Genomic DNA, 20680 nt, shown 5'->3' with positions numbered 1-20680 from the left:
ATATTATAAGACATGTCTTATATTTATTTTTTCCTCAAAAAAACACACTATGGCTTATTTTCAAGGGATGTCTTATTTTTTCCCTCCTCCTGCCGCAGCCGGCATTGCTGCTGCGCCTATCACTATGTCTTATTTTCGGGGTATGGCTTATATTCCTTGAATGCTTAAAAATCCTGCTATGGCTTATTTTATGGGTATGTCTTAAAATATGAGAAACAGGGTAGGTGTTGTAACTTTTCGTCATGGAGTTGTTCCAGTCCCTTCATTATTTTGGTTGCCTTTTTCTGAAAAAAATTCAGTTCTAAAATAACCTTTTTTGAGGTGAGGCAACCATAACACAGATCACATAATACTAATTCTGTTATTACTATGCTGGCTGGCTGTATATGTCCAAGCCCAATTCAAAGTGCTGGTTTTAACCCATAAAACTCTTTATGGCTCAGGATCCAAATATATTCTGGAATGCCTCTCTTCTGTTGTTTCTATAAGACACCTTTCTGTCTTTCTATGTGTCTTCAGCAGTCTGGGTGATTTGTACTGAAAAAGGCAAAAGTGGGTGGAGCAGTGGGTACAACTCTTAAGTAGGCTGCATTGCAGCCATGCAGATGTCAAAAGCCTCTAAACACCTGTATGAATTACCACAGTTCAAAGGCACATTCCAGCCAGGACAAAGAATTTGAAGAGGATGCAGGGCTGATGAGGGGTATGGCCTTGGGGCCAGAGCACTGTATTTGGACCCTGCGTCTGAGGATTTCCTCCCTGGCATAGATACTGCCTCGATCTATAGATGATGTAGAGATTCATCCCCAGTTGTACTTTGGGGTTTGTTACTGTTACCATGATGTGATAATGATACACTTACTGGGATTTCATGAATATTTGCAGCACATTGCCTTCGCAGGGAATTGGCAGCTGGATGTTGGCTTCCTGGAGCCTCCTGCATGGGTTTCTTTAGGTGTGGGTTCTCTTCAAGGGGAAGGGTTACTTACAGAGATGTGGAACAAAATGCCATCAGTATGCTCATGGCATGCAGTTGCGTATCAGATGGCAAGTTTTTTACTTTATGGCAGATGCCACATGAATGGTTCTTATAAAAATATTGTTGCTTGTGTTTTGCTTCCTGATGTTTGATCACTGATAAATTGTTTTATGACTTGTTAGCCCTCTTGAGCTTCTCTGAGGAAATGCAGGAGATAAGGATATATATTACCGTATTTTCCAGCATATAAGACGACTGGGCGAATAAGACGACCCCCAACCTTTTCAGTTAAAATATAGAGTTTGGGATATATTCGCCATTTAAGAAATACGACTGTATAAGACAACCCCTGACTTTTGAGAAGATTTTCCTGGGTTAAAAAGTAGTCTTGTACGCAGGAAAATATAGTACATATATGTTTGTGTGTGTGCACACACAAACTGAATCCGCATAAGGGTGGTTGATGTGGTCTAAACTAAAGTACAGTACAGTAGTGAAATTACATCAATGATGGCATTTACCTCTACTACTTGTTTGTTTGTTTGTTTGTTTGTTTGTTAGATGTAAGGTGTCTGGAGTCACTGGCTCCCTTGGCCCGAAAGCAAGATGAGCACTGCACATCATAGTTGTCTTTAATTGGACTTAACTGTCCAAGGGTCCTTTGCCTTTATCTGTACCTATGTAATAGTAATTGGAGTGGAGAGGTGAAAAGGTTCACCACAAGGGCAGAGCCAGGTCAGTAGAGCAGCTTTTAGAATATTCAAACTTAAATCAAAAGAAGGCAAAGATTACTGGTAATTTGCAAACAGCAAAGGGATGATAGTATGAAGATGGCAGCACTTCTAGATATAGAGATGCATATTGGACTTGAATGTTGCATGTGTCTGTAGTAAACACAAACTGTCATGCTCTAAGGTTGTAGAGTAAAAAATAATCTTATACCATTCAGTTTGAGTAAGGAAAACCTTGTTTTAAAAAGTATTTATTTTTTTAAAATGCCAAATATATTTTTTTCTACCAAAAATGTCATTTTTTTCAACTAGAAAAACAGGGGCACAGGGGTGGGTGGGAAGGCCTAGGAAAAAACTCCTGTTTCTCCCCAACCCAATTTCAGGGCTTACCACTTTGTTGCTATCTAATATACTTAGGCAGCCATGTCTGGGCTGAAATTATTTCCTAGTTGACTTGCTGTGCCCCAGAGATTCTGCAGCAAAGTGGCAGTTGGATCATCTGGGAACTGGGAGAGAAGCATGTAGCATTTTTGTTCCTTCAGCACCTCGTGCATCTGCCACTAGGGCTGAGGCAGATAGAAACATCGGCAGCAACCACCCAGTGGGAAGTCGTGGTCTGTGTGGAACTGACTTCTAGCTGCTTCAGTCATCAGTTCTAGGACAAGAGATTGCAGAACGGCATTTGTTGTAACATACAGAAAACACACACCTTTGTCTGCTGTATTTTCTGTTGTGTCAGTGTTTATTTCATTGTGTTTTAAATACATTGTAAGCCCTCTCAAGAACTTCAGTTAGTAAGTGGGGTATACTTAATAATGTAAAGGTAAAGGGACCCCTGACCATTAGGTCCAGTCGTGACCGACTCTGGGGTTGCTGCACTCATCTTGCATTATTGGCCGAGGGAGCCAGCGCACAGCTTCCACGTCATGTGGCCAGCATGACAAAACTGCTTCAGGCGAACCAGAGCAGCACACGGAAACACCGTTTACCTTCCCGCTGTATCTACTTGCACTATTTATCTACTTGCACTTTGATGTGCTTTTGAACTGCTAGGTTGGCAAGAGCAGGGACCGAGCAACGGGAGCTCATCAATAATATAAATATATACATGCTTCCTAAGAATAGTCCTCTGAAACAGCTAGGCACAACTATTGTTCAATTTTTCTTTTATCCATAACTGCTACCTTCTGTGACTTTATTCATATTGTTATTCATTTTGTGAGTGAATTTTTAGCACCCCAGGTTTAAATGTCAATAAGTGGTTTTTATCTTGAGCTCCTCTGAAGAAACGCAGGATATAAGTGATGTGTTTGTTTGTTGTGTTAAAAATGTTATGAGACATTGCATTCTAAAAGTAGGTGGAATTTCTAGCCTACAACAATTGGTTGCTGGAAGCAAATTATATTAAAGCATCATTCTCCCCTTCAATTCCTAGTTACTGCCTATGAGTAGTATCTGACAAGCAAAGCATGGGCTTGGCTTTTACAAGCTGAAGAAAGCACAATATTCTCTGTGCTACTGTAATCTTCTGATTGACAGCAGGCTCACATAAATTTTCTGTTCCCTGGAAGATTGCCAAGGGTGGGCTGATTTCTGAGGCCATCAGCAAACTTCTATTAGCATGGGGCTTGCAATTTTTTTTTACATGTTTTTACTCTGGGTTAAAAATGTGATTGTTGGTTTGCATTGTATCTACTACATAATACTTGATGATGACAGCTAGTCCTTGTTTCATCTTTGAATATTGTATTTATGGCTTTTTTACTTTAATATATTTATAAATGTTATAAGGTAAAGGGACACCTCACCATTAGGTCCAGTCATGACCGACTCTGGGGTTGCGCACTCATCTCGCATTATTGGCCGAGGGAGCCGGCGTACAACTTCCAGGTCATGTGGCCAGCATGACAAAGCCGCTTCTGGCGAACCAGAGCAGCACACGGAAACGCCGTTTACCTTCCCGCTGTAGTGGTCCCTATTTATCTACTTGCACTTTTACGTGCTTTCAAACTGCTAGGTTGGCAGGAGCAGGGACCAAGCAACGGGAGCTCACCCTGTCGCAGGGATTTGAACTGCTGACCTTCTGATCAGCAAGCCCTAGGCTCTGTGGTTTAACCCACAGCACCACCTGCGTCCCTATAAATGTTATAGTTGACCCTTAAAGTTAAAAAGTTTGCAGTGGGGATTGCCTTGGAACCATAAATAATCTGTTCTATATTCATTGGAGGAAGAGATGGGTATAATAAAAATATAGTAGGACAAATTCTTTGTTTATTTTGGTTTTTGAAACGTAAGTTTTGAATTGCATCTGACATTTTAAGGAAGTACTTGAACCTTGAGAAGTACTTGAGATGACCTCAAGTACTTGAGATGACTTGAGATGACCTAATGTCATGAGGTCTCTGGAAGACCTTTGGGTGTGTCTTCATTCAGCATGGCCAGTGGTCAGTGATGCTGAGAGCTGTAGTCCAGCAACATCTGGAGTGCCATTGATTAGACATAGCTGTTTTAGAGAGACCTTGGGTTGTGCTGAATATTTCCATGGGAAAATTTAAAGAGAGTTGTAGATAAGCCAACTTGTTACCATGTCAAAAGATAAAAAAGAGTCTATCTGCCTCTAACCCTTGTCTTTTCTTGGTGATGAATGCAACTTATGATTCAGCCACTATTAGTAATTGCTTCACTCTCTAGTCTAGTGTAAGATAGCATGCTTCAGTTTCTAACTTTGAACATATTCTTTTGAAAGTTTAGTTTATCTTAGCATTTTGTGAGTGACACAATAATTTCTTGGCTAACAGTAATGGTCAATTTCTTTTCTTGCAGCAAGGATGAGATAATTGATGATTTTATGACTTGAATGAATGTTTTGTATCTCTACGTTTAGAAAACAAAGCTGTGGTTACAAACACAACATTAACTGAATACTAAGGAAAAGAAACAAAACAAGCTTTTGTTACATTTTATAATGTGGCACTATGTATGAGCTAGCCATGCTTCTAAATGTATCCAATTTTTAGAACTTGTTAGGTTCTTACATGTAGTGGGGATGGAATGGGAGCTGTGGTGAAAAAACAAAAGTCTTAAAATTTTCTAAATAAAACAGAAAAATTCTATTATCTGCTAGGTCCAAGGGTCCCTTTTGATCATACTATCAAGCTTATCTGGATTTGTAAGCACATTGGTTTTAAAAGGATTTGAGTAATTTTAATATATTTGCTGTTTTTTGTGTGATAATCAGCTTTGTATAACCAATGTGCTTGAAGTTTGATTAATGCATGAAGGGGTTAATGCCATAGAGTAAGCTGTCTTGCAAGGCTTAGCTAGATCACTCCCCTTCACTTTGAGAGGAAAGTAATGAAGACCTTTGTTCTCCTTCAGTCTACTTGAAAAGCTCAATGTGATGTGGTATAAACTGATTGCTCCAAGTTCAGACCACATGGCTTTTAGAAGCCATTATTGAGTTCTATACCAATAATTCAGGAACTTTCACCACTGTAACTAAACCAACTGTTACCGCCTGTATTTTCTTACTGATGTATGGAAAAGCACATGAACCTGACCTGCAAAGAGTTTGTAAGTAAATCATTTTTAACTTACTAAACATGTGGTCTTTTTCTATGCTAGAGGAAGAGGGTAACTTTGGAATGACAAGGTCATTTTTAAGGGTCTAACAGCCTGAATTTCCATGATTTACTTTGTGGCATTTTTTCATAGAATTGTAGAGTTGGAAGGGTCCCAAGGGTCATCTAGTCCAACCCCCTGTGATACAGGACTCTTAGCTAAAGCATCCATGCCAGATGGCCACCCAAACTCTGTTTAAAAGCCTTCAATGAAGGAGAGACCAACATCTCTTGTTTCACTGCTGAACAGCTGTTACTGTCAGAAAGTTTTTCCTTTCTTGTAATTTGAAGCCATTGGTTTGAGTCTTCCCCTCCAGAGCAGGAGAAAACAAGCATGCTCCCTCTTTCATGTGACAGTCCTTAAGATATTTGAAGATGGCTATCATTTCCCATCTCCTTCAAGCGCTCCTCGTAAGGCTTAGTTTCCAGACCCTTGATCATCTTTGTTGCCTCCTTTGCATATGTTCCAGCTTGTCAATATTTAATCTGTTCAGGTCATTTGAATTCTGATTGTATTCTGCAGCATTAGCTACCCCTCCCAGTTTGCTGTCATTTGCAAATTGGATGAACACCCCCTCAGTTCCTTCAAGTCATTTATAAAGATGACAATGGACCCAGGACAGAACCCTGTAGCACCCCACTTGTCACTTTTTCCAGGATTATGAGGAACCATTCATGAGTACTTATTGGGTTTGGTCAGTCAACCATCTACAAATCCACCTAACAGTTACCTTACTCAACCTACATTTTACCAATTTCCTCACGAGAATATCATTGTGGACTTTGTCAAAAGCCTTATTGAAATCAAGATACACTATGTCCACAGCATTTCCCGGATCCACCAAGTTTGTAATTCCATCAAAAGAAATCAGATTGGTTTGACATGACTTATTTTTGAGAAACCCATACTGGCCAGGTCTTGGTAGTCACAGTTTCCTTTCCTAAATGCTCACAGACTGACAGTTGGATTATCTGTTCTAGGACCTTCCATGGTATTGATGTCAAACTCACAGGTCGGTAGTTACCTGGGTCTTCCTTTTCCCATTTTTTGAAGGTGTGATTTTCAATCTCTGCTCAGGTTCTCTCGCCAAAGAGTACTTGTCCCAAAGCTGGGTATTGGCATCCAAGGAATTCTTCTTTTATATACCTTTTTATTTTCCTTGACAACCAACAGTTTTTTGTATTTAACTTGTATTTAATTTGATCAGTATTGTTGTTTTTATTCTTTTAAATCTATTTTCTCAGTATTGCAAAACATCTAGAATGTCTAATGAGACAAGTGGGTGATGTATAAACATAAAGTGCTGCTCTGCTTTAAGGAGGGGGCCTGGGGAAATTAAAAGTTAGTTTCAAATGTGCTTGTTGCAGGATACCACTATTGCAGTGGCATTATGTGTGTTGCTTCACAAGAATGTTGGCTCATTTTGTCAGGAAAGGAAGGCTAGAACAAAGCACACTTAAAAGTTCCCACCAACGCTCTCTCTCCCCCCCCCCCGGCCATCTTTTAAATGGACTTGGGTGTGTCTCTCACTACACTGGTGCAAGACCTCCAGAAATCTTCCTTGTATAGAGCCATATGTCATATGCAAATGCAGTAAAAAAATTAATGACCTCATCTTGAAAGTTATTTTGCAGCTCCTACTAATGGAGCTGTGATGATAAATTGAAATAGACAGCCGCCAATTTCAAGTGATAAAATTGACTGCTAAAATTTAAGATTCTTTCTTTGGAGCCTCAGACATCAGAGGCGTTTGAATATGACACTATTTCTGGCAGCATATGCAGTGACAAGAAAACGCTCCAAATTTAATAAGTGTTGAATTTTGTCTGCAAAGTAAGAATCTTAGGATTGTGCTCCTAGTTTTCCTTCCTTTGTAGCCATTCATTGAATATGAATGTGATACCATACCTGGGAAATGTGGGTGTACTTCACCCCAAGCAGCCTGGCAACCAAACCTCCAATGCCTGATGGGCCTAAATGGGTTGTGGCAGTTGTGGTTGGTGGGTTGGTACAGGTAGGGTGGCATTGCTCATCTCCTTTCTGAACATTCTGGAGTAGAAACATAAAGGAAGTTACATTGATTTAATGTTTTTAAGATATTCCACTTCCCACATGGCCATTTACTACCTTCTGCCCTGTGGGAAAGACCCTAGGAGAGCAATGAGGCAAGCAGTGAAGATGCCCAGCCTGCTCTAGCTGTCCTTTTCCCTCCAAACCCCTACCATTAAAAAATGTATTTATTTATTAAATTTATTTACCACCCTTCATCCAAGAAACTCAGAGCAGTTTTTAAATACATAGCATAGCAACACAGAAAAACAATTTTCCCCTTGTTTAAAAGGCTGTAGATGGTCTGGGAGAAGAAGAATGTTTTTGCCTGGCACCTAAAGATATGTGTGAAGGCACCTGGGGGCGGCTCCCTGGGGAGAGCATTCCACAAGTGGGATCCACCGCAGAAAAGACCCTTTCTCATGTTTTACCACCTGCTGACATTTTATATGTTGTTATCTATTAAAAACCTCTGAATAATGTATTTTAATATAAGCTGCCTTGTAAGGATTTGTTTACTGGTAGGATGTGAATGTTTTCAATAAATAACAGTAACTAAGATGTTAATTAAAATTTTGCACATGGGTCCAAACTTTAATTGGTAAGTTCGATCAACTAAATTTTTAGTTGACTATTTCCTGAGGGCAAGTTTTAAGTGAGGAGGATACATGAAAACACTAGTTTTAAGGCTACCACGGTACTGGTGTTCAGGGCAGGTGCTAGGGTTTTTTGCACCGTAGGTGAGATCACCTTCTGGCGCCCCCCCCATCATATTTCAAACACAGATGTTCCAAAGCAGTGGCAGTCCTGCTACCACAGAATAATAGTGCAGGGTGGGGAGGGAGGGGGAAGAGAGAGAGAGAAGGGAGAGAAGGAAGGAAGGGGATGAAAGAGAGGGAGGGAGGGAGGGAGAGGGAAGGAGGGAGGGAGGGAAGAGACAGAGAAGGGAGGGAGGGAGGAGGGGGAGGGAGGTGGAGGGGGTGAGAGGGAAATAGAGAGAGAGAGAGAGAGGGAGGGAGGGAGGGAAAAGAGAGGGAAGGAAGGAGTGGGTAAGAGAGAACTTGGATGGACTTGCAAAAGCATCCCAGAACTGGTGTACCAAGAGAGCCTTGCCTCCAAGCAATATTTAGAATATTTAGAAACAGGCCTTTTCTTTCGGAAGTGTGGTAGCCTTGTTATTTTAACAGTTCAGTGTTTTAAAAAGGTACCCGTTATAAGCGTTTTGTTAATACTGTGGTTGGTCAGTTTAAAAAGAGATTTGCTTGATAGTGTAAATGTATATAAGCAGGCATCCCCTAGCGGGAAGATGGGAATTGTAGTCCAAAACATCTGGAGGGCCAAAGTTTGGGGATGCCTGTATATAAGGATAGCACAAATGGATAGGTATGTACAAGTTGTAGCTCTACTCTATCTGGAACAGGTGTGTCATTAATTATCTATACAGCATGATTATGGTAAAGGTCACAATATCAAAACTCTGCTTTGGTATTGCCCCAAAGCTAATATGTGCCTTAGTAGCTTAGTTTTTGATCTAGGGCATAGAATATTCTTTTCAGGCTCATTTTCCAGCCAGCTAATATTACCATAACGCAGAAGATCCTGTTAATACAACAATTGAGGAGTCTTTATTCAAGTTATAATTAACCTTATTATATTAAACTGAAAACATGAAATTTATACATTAATACTTATAAACCTTGTTACAGTAAATTGTAATCAGATGAATTTATATGCTTGATCAATATTATATGTATAAATTCTTTTATAAAGTCATGGTGTTTAAAACCTTTGCAGCTGAGTAGGCACAACAAACTGCTTCTTGTCAGGTGGGAAAAATATTCCCAAATCAATTTCCTCTGGAAAACAGCCTTGTCCATTGTTATCTTCCGAAGTTAATGGATTAAATTCACTTTGACAGTTGGAGACATGTACCAGTGTCTTGCCTGCAGCCATGATCTAATAACCATGGATATGGTAACAAGTTGTCTAAAGATTCTGTGATCAAGGTGTTGTTGGGTTTGTTTTTGACAAATGTATTCTGCCTGCAAAAATAGGATTTTACTAATAAGAATGTATTGCTGGTTTTTTATTCTACACAAAAGGGGAGTGGTGGTGGAACTAGTCTTAAAAAATCAAGGGATTGACTCAATGGGTTGGAACCAGATTCCAGACTAAGTCAGTTGTAATTGAATCCCATTGAAATCTGATAACTTAGCCTGGATCCAGCCTAATGAGTTCTCCTTAGCTTGTTATTGGTGGATGAAGTTTAGAGGCAGAAGAAGTCTCATTTAATGACATTGTGAGCCAAGACTGACCAGAAAGTAGGTGGAAAAAATGAAAGGCATTGCACACAGTTGACCTTTTAATAGAGAGAGGGAGAGAGAGTACTGATTTGGAAGATGCTTTCATGGTAACTTAAAAGTGGTTGAATTGTATTGGAAGTGACATTGGACAACTGTCCAACTGCTTCTTGGGATTAACCACATCCACTTCTTAGTGTGCATCTCTCATTTAATTTATAATGCTTCTTTAACAATATGAAAAAACTCAAACATTTTAAGAGAATAACAACTTATTGGTTACTTTCAAATCTGTTAATTGACTAGCTATTTTCTATAGGTATATTTTTTATAGTTTGTATAGTCAGCTTCATTTTACACAAATTCTTAAGCCATATTGATGTTATAGAGATGGGTGGGAATTTTTTTTGCCTTTTATAAAGTAAATGTTATAGGACAGTAGGGCTTCCATTCTGCAAATGCTTCTGTGAATTCACAAAAGCCATGGTGTCTCAAAACTAAGCAAGTATTTGAGGATTGTTCATAGGTGAGAATATCAAAAGCCAGCTTTCATAATGACTTTTACTTGGTTGCAATGCTGTTCTTTTGATTAGTGATCAAATCAGTTATTGTCATTGATCTACTGTCTGTGATCCTGTGTAGAGAAACACATTCTGCTTTTTAAAAAAGCTGCCTCCCAGATTTTAACTATAGTACCCCCCCGTTGGTGAGATTCTTAAAATGCTATACTGTAGCTTGTATGTGAAGAGCAAGTGAAAATTATTATATTTTGTTCTGTTTGGCTCAATAGTTGCATGGTTTATTACATATGTTCCATAACTTGTACAGTTCTATAACTTTTACAGTTAACTCCTGCCCTCACTACCTGTCCCAGCGCTATTATCTCAAGTAGAATTGTTCTTGATAAACTAATAGATCAGATGACTAGTTTCAGTTTTGTCAGATAAACAGTTTTAGCATCTGTGGCAAGTTTCTTTTTCTATGAATACCCTAGCATGGGCAATTATAGAGAGGACATATTCAATACCTATTTTTGGTAGGTGGTGCTACCTCTAGGCATGTAGAAATGAAAGGATCCATCTTCAGTTATAGGTACCCCTTTTTGCATTTTTTTCCTCTCTTGCTTTTTTCTTTAATAAATTTGCATTCTAAAAAAGAATTTCTTTTTACACCTGTATGTATAAGATATGTTAAAAACCTTGGTGGGAAATACAAACTTAAAAAATATGTGTCTGGTGATCCACCACCTCAGCTTTCCTGATGTGAATTAAATTCTGCTATTTTGATTGAAGAATAATGTTATTTCCTTTTCATTACACTAGTGTTCTGCATTTGTATTCGGGGCTTTTGTAGTACTGTTATTTTTCATATTGCTTCCAACTTGCTTAATCCACAGTTATTGCATAATTGTTCTTGATATTATTTTCTTCACGTGTTTTGGAAAACAAATCCCCTTACTCTAACTTGACCTTGAGAGTCACCAGTAAATAAATTCAGTTCATAAAAGCTGTTGGCAATATCCTGACTGCCACTTTCCTCTCATGTCTTTTGCTAAGGCCTCAGCGATTACCCTGTTAAGCATTACATTCTACCAGTGTAACTTTATTTCATAATTCAAAATACCTTCCCCTCAAAATGTGTTAAATGTTTTGTCATGGTTACAGTTAGACACATACTGTAACTACCGGTATATTGCTTTGCTGGTGCCTTTTCTACAGTAATAGTAGTTACAGCTTTAGGATGAAAGTATGTGGGAAATACAATGTAAAACATTTGAAATTTGACTACATCAGATAGGGGTGAATGGCTTCCAGTCCTTTTAACACTAAAAAGAATTTGGCATGCTGACTTTGCACCACCTTTCAGCACATCTATCGTGGTGTCAGTGTTACTCCAACCTCACACTTTTGTTAGTTATGTCTGGCATTGGAGTAGCTTTGAATTGGGTTAACTTGCTGGTGAGTTTCAGGACAAAACCATGGCAGTAAGTACAGTGGTACCTCGGGTTGTGTACTCAATTACTTTACGGGGTGCCGTTCACACCCCAAAAAGCACGCAGCCCAAGCAGTGCTTCTGCGCATGCACAAAGCGCACAAAATGCTTCTGCGCATGCGCGTGTGGCGGAACCCGGAAGTAAACACTTCCGGGTCCGCGCGGTTTTTAACCTGAAAGTACGCAACCCGCAGCGTACTCAACCCGAAGTATGACTGTAAATGTATTTTGATGAACACAGCCTTGTGCAGATGCCTATTCACTGCTAATGTTACCATGCATGATTTTTATACTAAAATGCATAGGAAGCCAGTTGGAAGGTGCTCACATGACACAGAAAATACACCACAGAATTAATAATTCAGCATTATAATAGTTAAGCTTCCCGGTTCTGAGCAGAAGCAGGAGTCTTTTTTAAATAATAAGTTCTACGCTACAGGTATAAAAGGTCTTTACAGTGCCACTGTTTGCTAGTTCTGCTAAACTACCAAATATATAAAGTTTGGTTCTCTAGATCTAGAAATATTTATATTGTACATTTTACAGTGTTAGCGTCCTATAAAACCAACCTTTATGGAGATTTTACATGAGTGAAAGTAAAAATAAATTTAATAGCTGGTTTTGAAGGCAAAGTTCACTACGGATGAATCTCAAGGGGTGTCCACAGCACTGTCCTGTCCTGTTGTGTTGGATTAGTTTCTGTTAGTAAGGTTCAAGGATGTGGACAAGGTGCTTGGATTGGTCAGGCTGACCACTTATGCTCTGGAACCTAGCCCCTGTTGGCTGATAAAAACTAATAGGGAGGGGATAGCTGGCCGGCCAGGGAAGTGATTAATGCTCCTTGTGAGAGTGGGTAGTCCCTGCCTGCTTGATGGAAGCAGTGGAAAAACCACACCTCAAGAAACCTTCCCTGAATTCAGAAAATCTAAGTAACTACTGGCCAGTTGCTAACCTTCCCTTTTTGGGCAAGGCTCTTGAGTGGGTGGTCCTGGACCAGTTCCAGGTGCTCTTGGAGAAAATTGGTTTTCTAGATCCATTTCATTTGGGGTTCAGGCCTGATTTTTGGCACAGTACAGTGGTGCATTGCTTAACGAATGCCCTGCTTAAGGAAATTTCCGCTTAACAAAAGGATTTTTCGAGCGGAGCTTGCCTCGCTAGATGAATGCCTTTTTCAAAAAATTCGTCTAGCGAATCGCGGTTTCCCATAGGAATGCATTGAAATTCAATTAATGTGTTCCTATGGGCAAAAAAAAAAAAATTCAATGCATTCCTATGGGATTCGCTAGACGAATTTTTCGCTATAAGAAAAGAACTGTGGAACGAATTAATTTCGTCTAGCGAGGCACCACTGTAACTGCTTTGGTCACCCTGTATGATGACTTCTATTGGGTGAGAGATGGGGAAAATGTGTTCCTGTTAATTCTCAACCTTTCAGCAGCTTTCAATACCATCAACCATGGTATCCTTCTGGAGCAGCTGTCCAAATTGAGGGGCAGTGACACCTCTTTGTGATGGTTCCAGTCCTACTTAGATGGATGTTTCCAGAGGGTGATGCCTGGGGAGTGTTGTTCAATCCCATGGAACCTTCAATTTGGGATTCCTCAGGGTTCAATTTTATCCCTTATGCTGTTTAACATCCACATGAAACTCCTGAGTACATTGTCAGCTAAATGCTGATGACACACAGCTCTACTTCTTCTTTACATCTGCCAGTGTGGCAGTGAATGTGTTGGACTGTTTTAAAATGATGCCTCTGGGAGGCACCCCTCAGACCAGGGCTGGCAGTGGTAGCTTCCCGGAGGACTCCTAAGGAGAGGAGGCTGAGGGAACATTCCACAAGGGAGGGTTGTTCGAAAAGGGGTGAGGGGCTACTGGCTCTGCAGGCAAGGGGAGACATAACTGGGCTCCTGAGCCCCACAGGGGTTCCGCAGAAAGAATGTAGTTGGTTAAGGGAGCTGTGGACTCAAAAAGGTTGAAAACCTCTATCCTATCCTATCTGTGTTCTGGACATTCACAGCCTCACATGTGCTTGATGAAGAAAGCAGGATGAGGAGCATTAACTGAGAGGTGTTACATCACACATGGAGCTACTGTATATTAAAATTATATTACTAAAATTTGTAACTGCTTCTTTATTGCACATCACCTTCAGATGATTGTAAAAAGTGATTACAGGTGAATAATAAAGCACAAAGCCAAATGTATATAATGTTGTATTGGCTTGATATGAAAAAATCTGAAGATGTTCCACTGCCACAGTCCCCCCCCCCACTTGCATTTTTAATCTTTTAAAATGCTAACTTGGCTGTTCTGAGTTCATACATATTTAAGCCATGATAACTCAAGCTGCTGAAGATGCTGATTCACCAATATTTCTTTACATCTGTTTCTTGAAAACTGCACGGTGTAGTCAAAACTTAATATTATATTGAAAGATACCAATATTCACTCTGTGGTGCTTAATTTTATTTTTTAATTGTTTGGTACACACACACACACCATATTTATCCATGTATAAGACAACCACTGTTGTTGTTTTTTAAATGTATTTATTAAAGATTTTTACAAACTACAAAAACATACAAAAATACAAAACACAAAAAGAAAATATGAAACACAAAAATACAAAAAAACAAAAAATACAAAAACAAAAATTCTATTTTATCATCCTTATTTCTAATCTATTGACTTCCTCATTCCACCTCATTCTGCGATTCTTTACATATCATCCTTAGTAAACTCTAAATCTTATATAAACTCTAATTATTACTTTGATATACCTTATTTCTCTATCTTTTACATCTTATCCTTTTACACTCTATATCTTCTTAATTAAATTATCATTATCTTCTAACAATACTTATTTCACACCATTGTATTATCTACAACCCTTATTGTATCTCCCTCACTTTCACTGATTAACCGCTGTTTTTTTGAACCCAAAATCAAGAAACCAATATTTGATATTTTATTAAATATTAAAGTCACCGGCATAGCAACCCCTGCCAGTGCCTGAGGAAGCGAAGTGGTGGTGGTGGTGCACGGCATAGCTGCCAAGTTATCCCTTTTTAAAAGGGATTTTCCCTTATGCTGAATAGGCTTCCTCACGAGAAAAGGGAAAACTTGGCAGCTATGGTGCACAGGCAGCAGTGGAACATGCCCCACCAACACCCAAGATCACCCAACACTCAAGTTGTTAAGCCCCCCCCCCAAAAAAAATTCTATCATGTAACAGCAAGCTATTACACTGCTTTGGAACACACATTTGTAAAAGAAAAGTCTTACTGTACAGTACTAGCTTTCTAACGAAATGCCTGAAGTAACTGTTATTATAGTTTGAAGTCTTGTTTACTCTTTTATGTTCTGCTCCAAGAATTGCTATCCTAATTAGAACCCAATGGCATGTCAAACCTGCGGCCCTCCAGATGTTTTGGACTACAATTCCCATCTTCCTCAACCACAGGTCCTGCTAGCTAGGGATCATGGGAGTTGTAGGCCAAAACATCTGGAGGGCCGCAGGTTTGACATGCCATTGGGTTCTAATTAGGATAGGGCATGCATTTACAAAATGTATTTTTTTTTAATGTGATCCCATTGAGATCCCAATATGAAATTTTGCAGGTAGCTCCTAGAAACAATAAATAATACATTTTGTGACATTTTTAATCATATTAAATTTTTAAAATCACTTTTTAAAATTTTTAATTTTGTAACTTAACTTTAAAATTTAAAGTAAGTCAATCATGTGACATATCACATTAAAGCCCATGAGGTTCTAAAGAGATTGGTATTTTTAGTTTTGAAATACCTAAATTCTGGGCTGATCTGTGGACATTTGTGTGTACAGTAGTACCTCGGGTTACGAACGCGATCCGTTCCGGATCGCAGTTCGTAACCCGAAAAGGTCGTAAACCGAAGCGCCATTTTGCACATGCGCAAAGCGCGCGTGCCGCTTCTGCACATGCGTGGAACATACGTGCGATGAAAAATACTTCCAGGTTTGCGGAGTTCGTAACCCGAATTGTTCGCAACCCGAGGTGGTCGTAACCCGAGGTACGACTGTAGTCAGGCAAGGCCAAAATTGTCATTCTTTTGAATTTTCAAGCCCTCATAACTCAAACAGGATGAAATTAAAATTAATTTTTTTTATTTAAACTTAGATTTGATAATTCAACAAGTGTATAAAATATTAAGAAAATTGTATGACGTGGTAAAGAAATCGGATCACTTGATATGGAAAGACCCAGGCACCTTATTTTCCTCTTACCCTATGTTTGCTATTCTATTTTAAAGAAATGAAGGGCCAACAGTTCTTAGGGTATATTCTTTGGAATGGCAAAAATATAATAATTGTAAAATGACTGGAATATCTTCTTCTGCTATGAGATACGTTCCATCAATGTATGTCTGTAGGACCTACTATTGTACATATTTAGAAAGGCTATATTTGTCTTAGGTGATAATTACATGAAAAATTCAGAGGGCAGTTCCTTTGGTGTGTGTGGTGCTAGGGCATTGTTGTTATTATTGGCTATGAGAACTTATGCTGTCAGGTTGTCTACTGCTGGAGAAGAGTTTCATCTTCTGTATTTATTTTATTTAAAATTTGTGACTCTCAGATGAGCTAACAAAGAATCACATAAAAATACAGTAACATCCCACAAATCATAGCATGAAGCTAAAACAGAGCATAGAAGAACAAAACAAACTTTAAAGGGCTGGGCAAGTAAAAACATTGTAATGTAATGCTGAAAAGAAAGTGAAGGCTGCACCTGGCAGAACTCTGGGAACTGTGTCACACATGCAGGGTGAGACAACAGAAAAGGCCCTGTCTTTGGTCCCCCACGCCTTTGTTTTGGATGATGTGGAGGCATGGAGCCAGGAGTTGTTGTATCCTAAAAGTTGAGGTCTGAAGGTGTCTGATATGGCTCTACCTGACTGGAAGGTGCCTTGAGAATCTTATGTATGTTCTCTCCACTTTTTGGGAAAAGGAAGAGTTGGGTACAAATATAAGAATTCTTAGGCAGGAAGAGGAAAATTGATGTTTTGTGTGACTGACACAACTGTCTATTCTACAAACAGTGTCTCACAACTGTTTTCGCCTTAAAAAGAACTGCTGCATGCTGCACTTGTTTGTTTGCTATTTTGAATTCAGGCATCGTACTAGTCGCCTGAATGATTAAGGGATACTGCAGTGGGAGTGTTTATTAGCACTCTAATACTTTACAATTACATTGCTAATACAATTAAAGTATTGTGGCTTTGAAGTTAATTACTTGGACACTGATCGATGCACATATATGTCTCCTTCCAAAAATTGCTTCCATGAGTGAATGTAATGCACTGGGAATGATGTTGGGTCTAACCAGAAAATCTCAACCTTAATCTATATATATTTAAAAATGTAGGCATTGCACGTGCGGAGGTCACAGCCACAACATTCCATGCCCATCAGGGAGGGATCTGGCATAAATTCCCCCCCAAAAAACCACACCTTTCACACCTAAAATAATGATTAAACACAAAAAGGTGGTGCCCAAATTAGACGTCACCACCAGAAGCTCTGACGACTCCAGCAGCATCCAATAGGAAGGCAGATCGCACTCTGCTGCCTCCAAAGCTGCGCCACCAGATGACATCACAAAATTCCACAGCAACCAACTGAAAACAGTCCTTTGCCAGCAACAAGGCCCAGCTTTTTCAATAGGCCACAGCATTGCCAAGCAATGAAAACTGAGTAGGCCGCACCATTCAGTAGGCCACAGGCAAAAACAAACAGAATAGGTCCTTTCACAATGGGGGGGGGTACAACAAAGGGAGGGGGAACACATAGCCATGGGGGGGGGGAGGACCCTGAGTCAGCCAAAGCAGTGGGGGGTGGGTTGGGACAGGGAAATCTGAGTAGGCCGCAGCATTGCCCAGCAGGGAAAATTGAGTAAGCCTCACCATTGCCCAGTAGGCCACAGGCAAAAACAAACAGAATATGGGGCTTTCACAGGGTGGGGGAATCCCAGGGATGACGCACAACAACAGGGGAGGGGGCTCACAGGGATGAAGCACAACAAAGGGAGGTGGGAGACCCCATAGCCATGGGGGGGAGGTAGGACCCTGAGTCAGCCAAAGCAGCGGGGGGTGGGGACATTTTCAGGAACACACGTGGGTGGGGGAGTCTTATTTTTGAAACAGTAGGGGAGTCAGGGTTGGGACAGGGCAGGTGAGGGGACTCTGAAGGGAGACTCTGAAGGTGCATTTAACAGAAAAAGGTCAACTTAACACAAAAACCCACAGCAGCGTGTGGCCGGGCCAGCTAGTGGTTATATAAATGCTTATGTAAATAGTTTATAGAATTACTCAACACACACAAAGGAACTAGCCTCACAGTTGCCAACAATCTCCCACTAGTTTTGTCAGAAATTTTGATATCTTTACATGAACTAATTTTTTAAATAAATATTTGCCAGCGTATATAGCTGGCCTCCCCAGGTTTCTTAAACTGGTAAGCAGAAGTGCTTATTTATTGCATTTATATCCCACCTTTTCCTGATTCACATGATTCACCCCTCCTCAATCCCTGTGAGGTAGGTTAAGAGGCTGTGATTGGCCCAAGGCCACCCAGTGAGCTTCATGACTGAGTGGGGATTTGAACCGTGGGGATTTGAACCCTGCTCTCCCAGGTCCTGGTCCGAATCTCTTACCCCAGCACCACACTGGCTCCCTAGCGTACTTCTGCTATGGGGCAGCTATATAAATTAAGCAGGTAAACAAACAAACAAATAAATAAATAAATAAAGGAAAGCAAAATGTCACTTAGAGAAGGATCTGAAATATTTCCCTTGAATCAAGAATTTGTTTTTTTCTGGATTGTTTAATTTTATATTTTAATGTGATGTAAACCGCTTTGAGATTTTTTTCCTTAAAATATAAAGCAGAACAGAAATGAAATGAAAAATATAAAAAAACTTTATTGCAAAAATAGACATTCCATTGTGGCGACCGCAACCAAGGTTTAAGATTTTTGTCTGAGTTTCTAACACTGCCAAGGGGCATTGTGATATCAATAAATTTGACAGCTAGGTTAAGAGAGCTGGAATGAAGTGGAGCACCAACAAAAGGTAGGGCCTTTTTAGATGCCGAGAAAGCATTCAACAATGTCTCCTGGGACTTTACCTTTAAGGTTTTGGAATACAGTATATGGGTTGTGGAGACACTTTTATAAAAGGAGTTAAGGTAATATATAGTGATCAATCAGCAAAATTGATAGAGAATTGTAAAATAAATAAAGGAACTAGAAAATGTTGCTCGCTGTCACCTTTATTGTTTATAATAGTTTTAGAAGTTTTGGAGCAAAGAATAAGATGTAATCAAGAAATTAAAGGATTAAGGGTGGGTCAGAGACAATATAAATTAAAAGCTTTTGCAGATGACGTGGTGGTACGTATCTGTAAAGGAACCAATCGAGTCAATCCCAAAAGCACTGGAAAAGATAAAAAAGGACAAATAGCAGGTCTTAAAATTAATAAAGATAAAACCAAACTCCTGGTAAAAGATGAATGATAAGAGTAAAAGTACATTACAAAGTTTATCAGGCTTAAAGATTGAAAAGAAGATTAAATATCTGGGGGTGTGGTTAATAGCATTGCTTTAGAATGTATGTAGTTTACAGAAGAATCCCCACTTACGTGGGGTTACTATTCCCAACCGCCGCATGCATAAGTGCCTTTTGTTCCTGGCCTGGCCCCCTTTCGGCACTGACCAGTGTTAAAAACCCAGATATATCATCTAATCGCCAAATGGCACCTTAAACCTAGGTTATGGTTGCCACAATGGAATGTCCAGGGCCTTTCCCCACCTCCCAGAGGTTTGTTGTTATTAATTTCATTTCTTTACTGCTTTATATTTAAAATTATAAATCCTAAAGCGGTTTGCAACATAGTAAAATATCAAATAAAACAATCCAGAATAAACCAAATTCAAGCTTCAGGGAAAATATTTCAGATCCTTCTCTTAAGTCACATTTTGTTTTCCGCTGTCGCCAACCTGGCATCCAGAGATCTCCACGTGGTTGCAGTTGGACCTGTGCCAGACATAAAGTGTGCCTGGTTAATTTCTAGCACTAACACTGAAAATGGTGTGTGTGTTGATTGCGCATGAGTGGGGAGGGGTCTGTAGGTCAGGAAATGCATGTGGGGTGGTTCCTCTGATCACATAGCTGTGTTAAAAGTCTGTAGGAGGGTCAGGTTTTATTACAAACTAGTGTACTACAGAGTTGGAAACAGCATTAGGTTTGCTAGAGAATAATTTTTAAAGAAAGTGACAATTGGAAAATGGACTAGTGCAAGTGCTGCTAATTAGACATGGAGGTGGGTGTAATCACAAAATAGTACAATTTCCTAAAATTTGAGTGACCAAATGTAATATCTGTAATCAAATGGGGATGATAACTGCATGAAAGTGACCACCTCCCTCTCCCTCTTTCAGATAATTATTAATAAACGAGTAGTAATTGGTGCATCACCAAGTGTAAGTTGAGGTTTTTTTTGTTTTGTCTGCATAATGATACTTAACTTTCATATGGATTGTAATTCCTATATTTTTATCAGTTACTATTAACATCACTTGAGGTTTAAACATTTACAAAGTAATATGTGTGGTATATTATTGTTATTTTTACTTTTCTTAGAAAACATAGGATTTTGAGCCTGTGAACTCCCCTTGAATAAGGGGATGACGCCATTAAAAAATTCTATTTGTTGCTGTCTCCATCTGCTTGCAGGGAACAACTGCACCCAAGCGTCTTGGATGATATAGAAGAACTCCATGAAACAGAATAAGCAAGTAAGATATTCCCCCCCAATGTAGAGGCAATGGAACTGAAAGATGTAGCATGGCATCTAACCAGACTTCCCTGGGAGAAAAGAATGGAAAGTCATATTTTAGATCAGATGCTGTGACCCATTTTTTTAAATAATAAATTTTTTTTTTGCTAGTGCTGTCCATGAAGCTGCTGC

The 20680-nt window shown here is 39.5% G+C and overlaps 1 protein-coding gene across 12 annotated transcripts in view; it reads left to right on the top strand.

Moving 5' to 3' along the window:
* TCF12 (transcription factor 12) overlaps nucleotides 1–20680 on the top strand; it is a 138145-nt gene that overhangs the window by 5612 nt on the left and 111853 nt on the right. For 3 of the 12 annotated variants that reach the window (XM_088657206.1, XM_088657207.1, XM_088657205.1), the window contains exon 4: nucleotides 20446–20507. The exons of the other annotated variants lie outside the window; for them this stretch is intronic. The gene's annotated coding sequence lies outside the window, so the exon portion shown is untranslated. The remainder of the gene's footprint in view (nucleotides 1–20445; nucleotides 20508–20680) is intronic. 12 annotated transcript variants of the gene reach the window in all.

The sequence above is a fragment of the Zootoca vivipara genome, chromosome 13, assembly GCF_965207765.1.
Source record: "Zootoca vivipara chromosome 13, rZooViv2.hap1.1, whole genome shotgun sequence".
Lineage (NCBI taxonomy): Eukaryota > Metazoa > Chordata > Lepidosauria > Squamata > Lacertidae > Zootoca > Zootoca vivipara.
The sequence above is the reverse complement of the archived record's forward strand: the minus strand, read 5'-3'. Positions and strand labels throughout refer to the sequence as shown.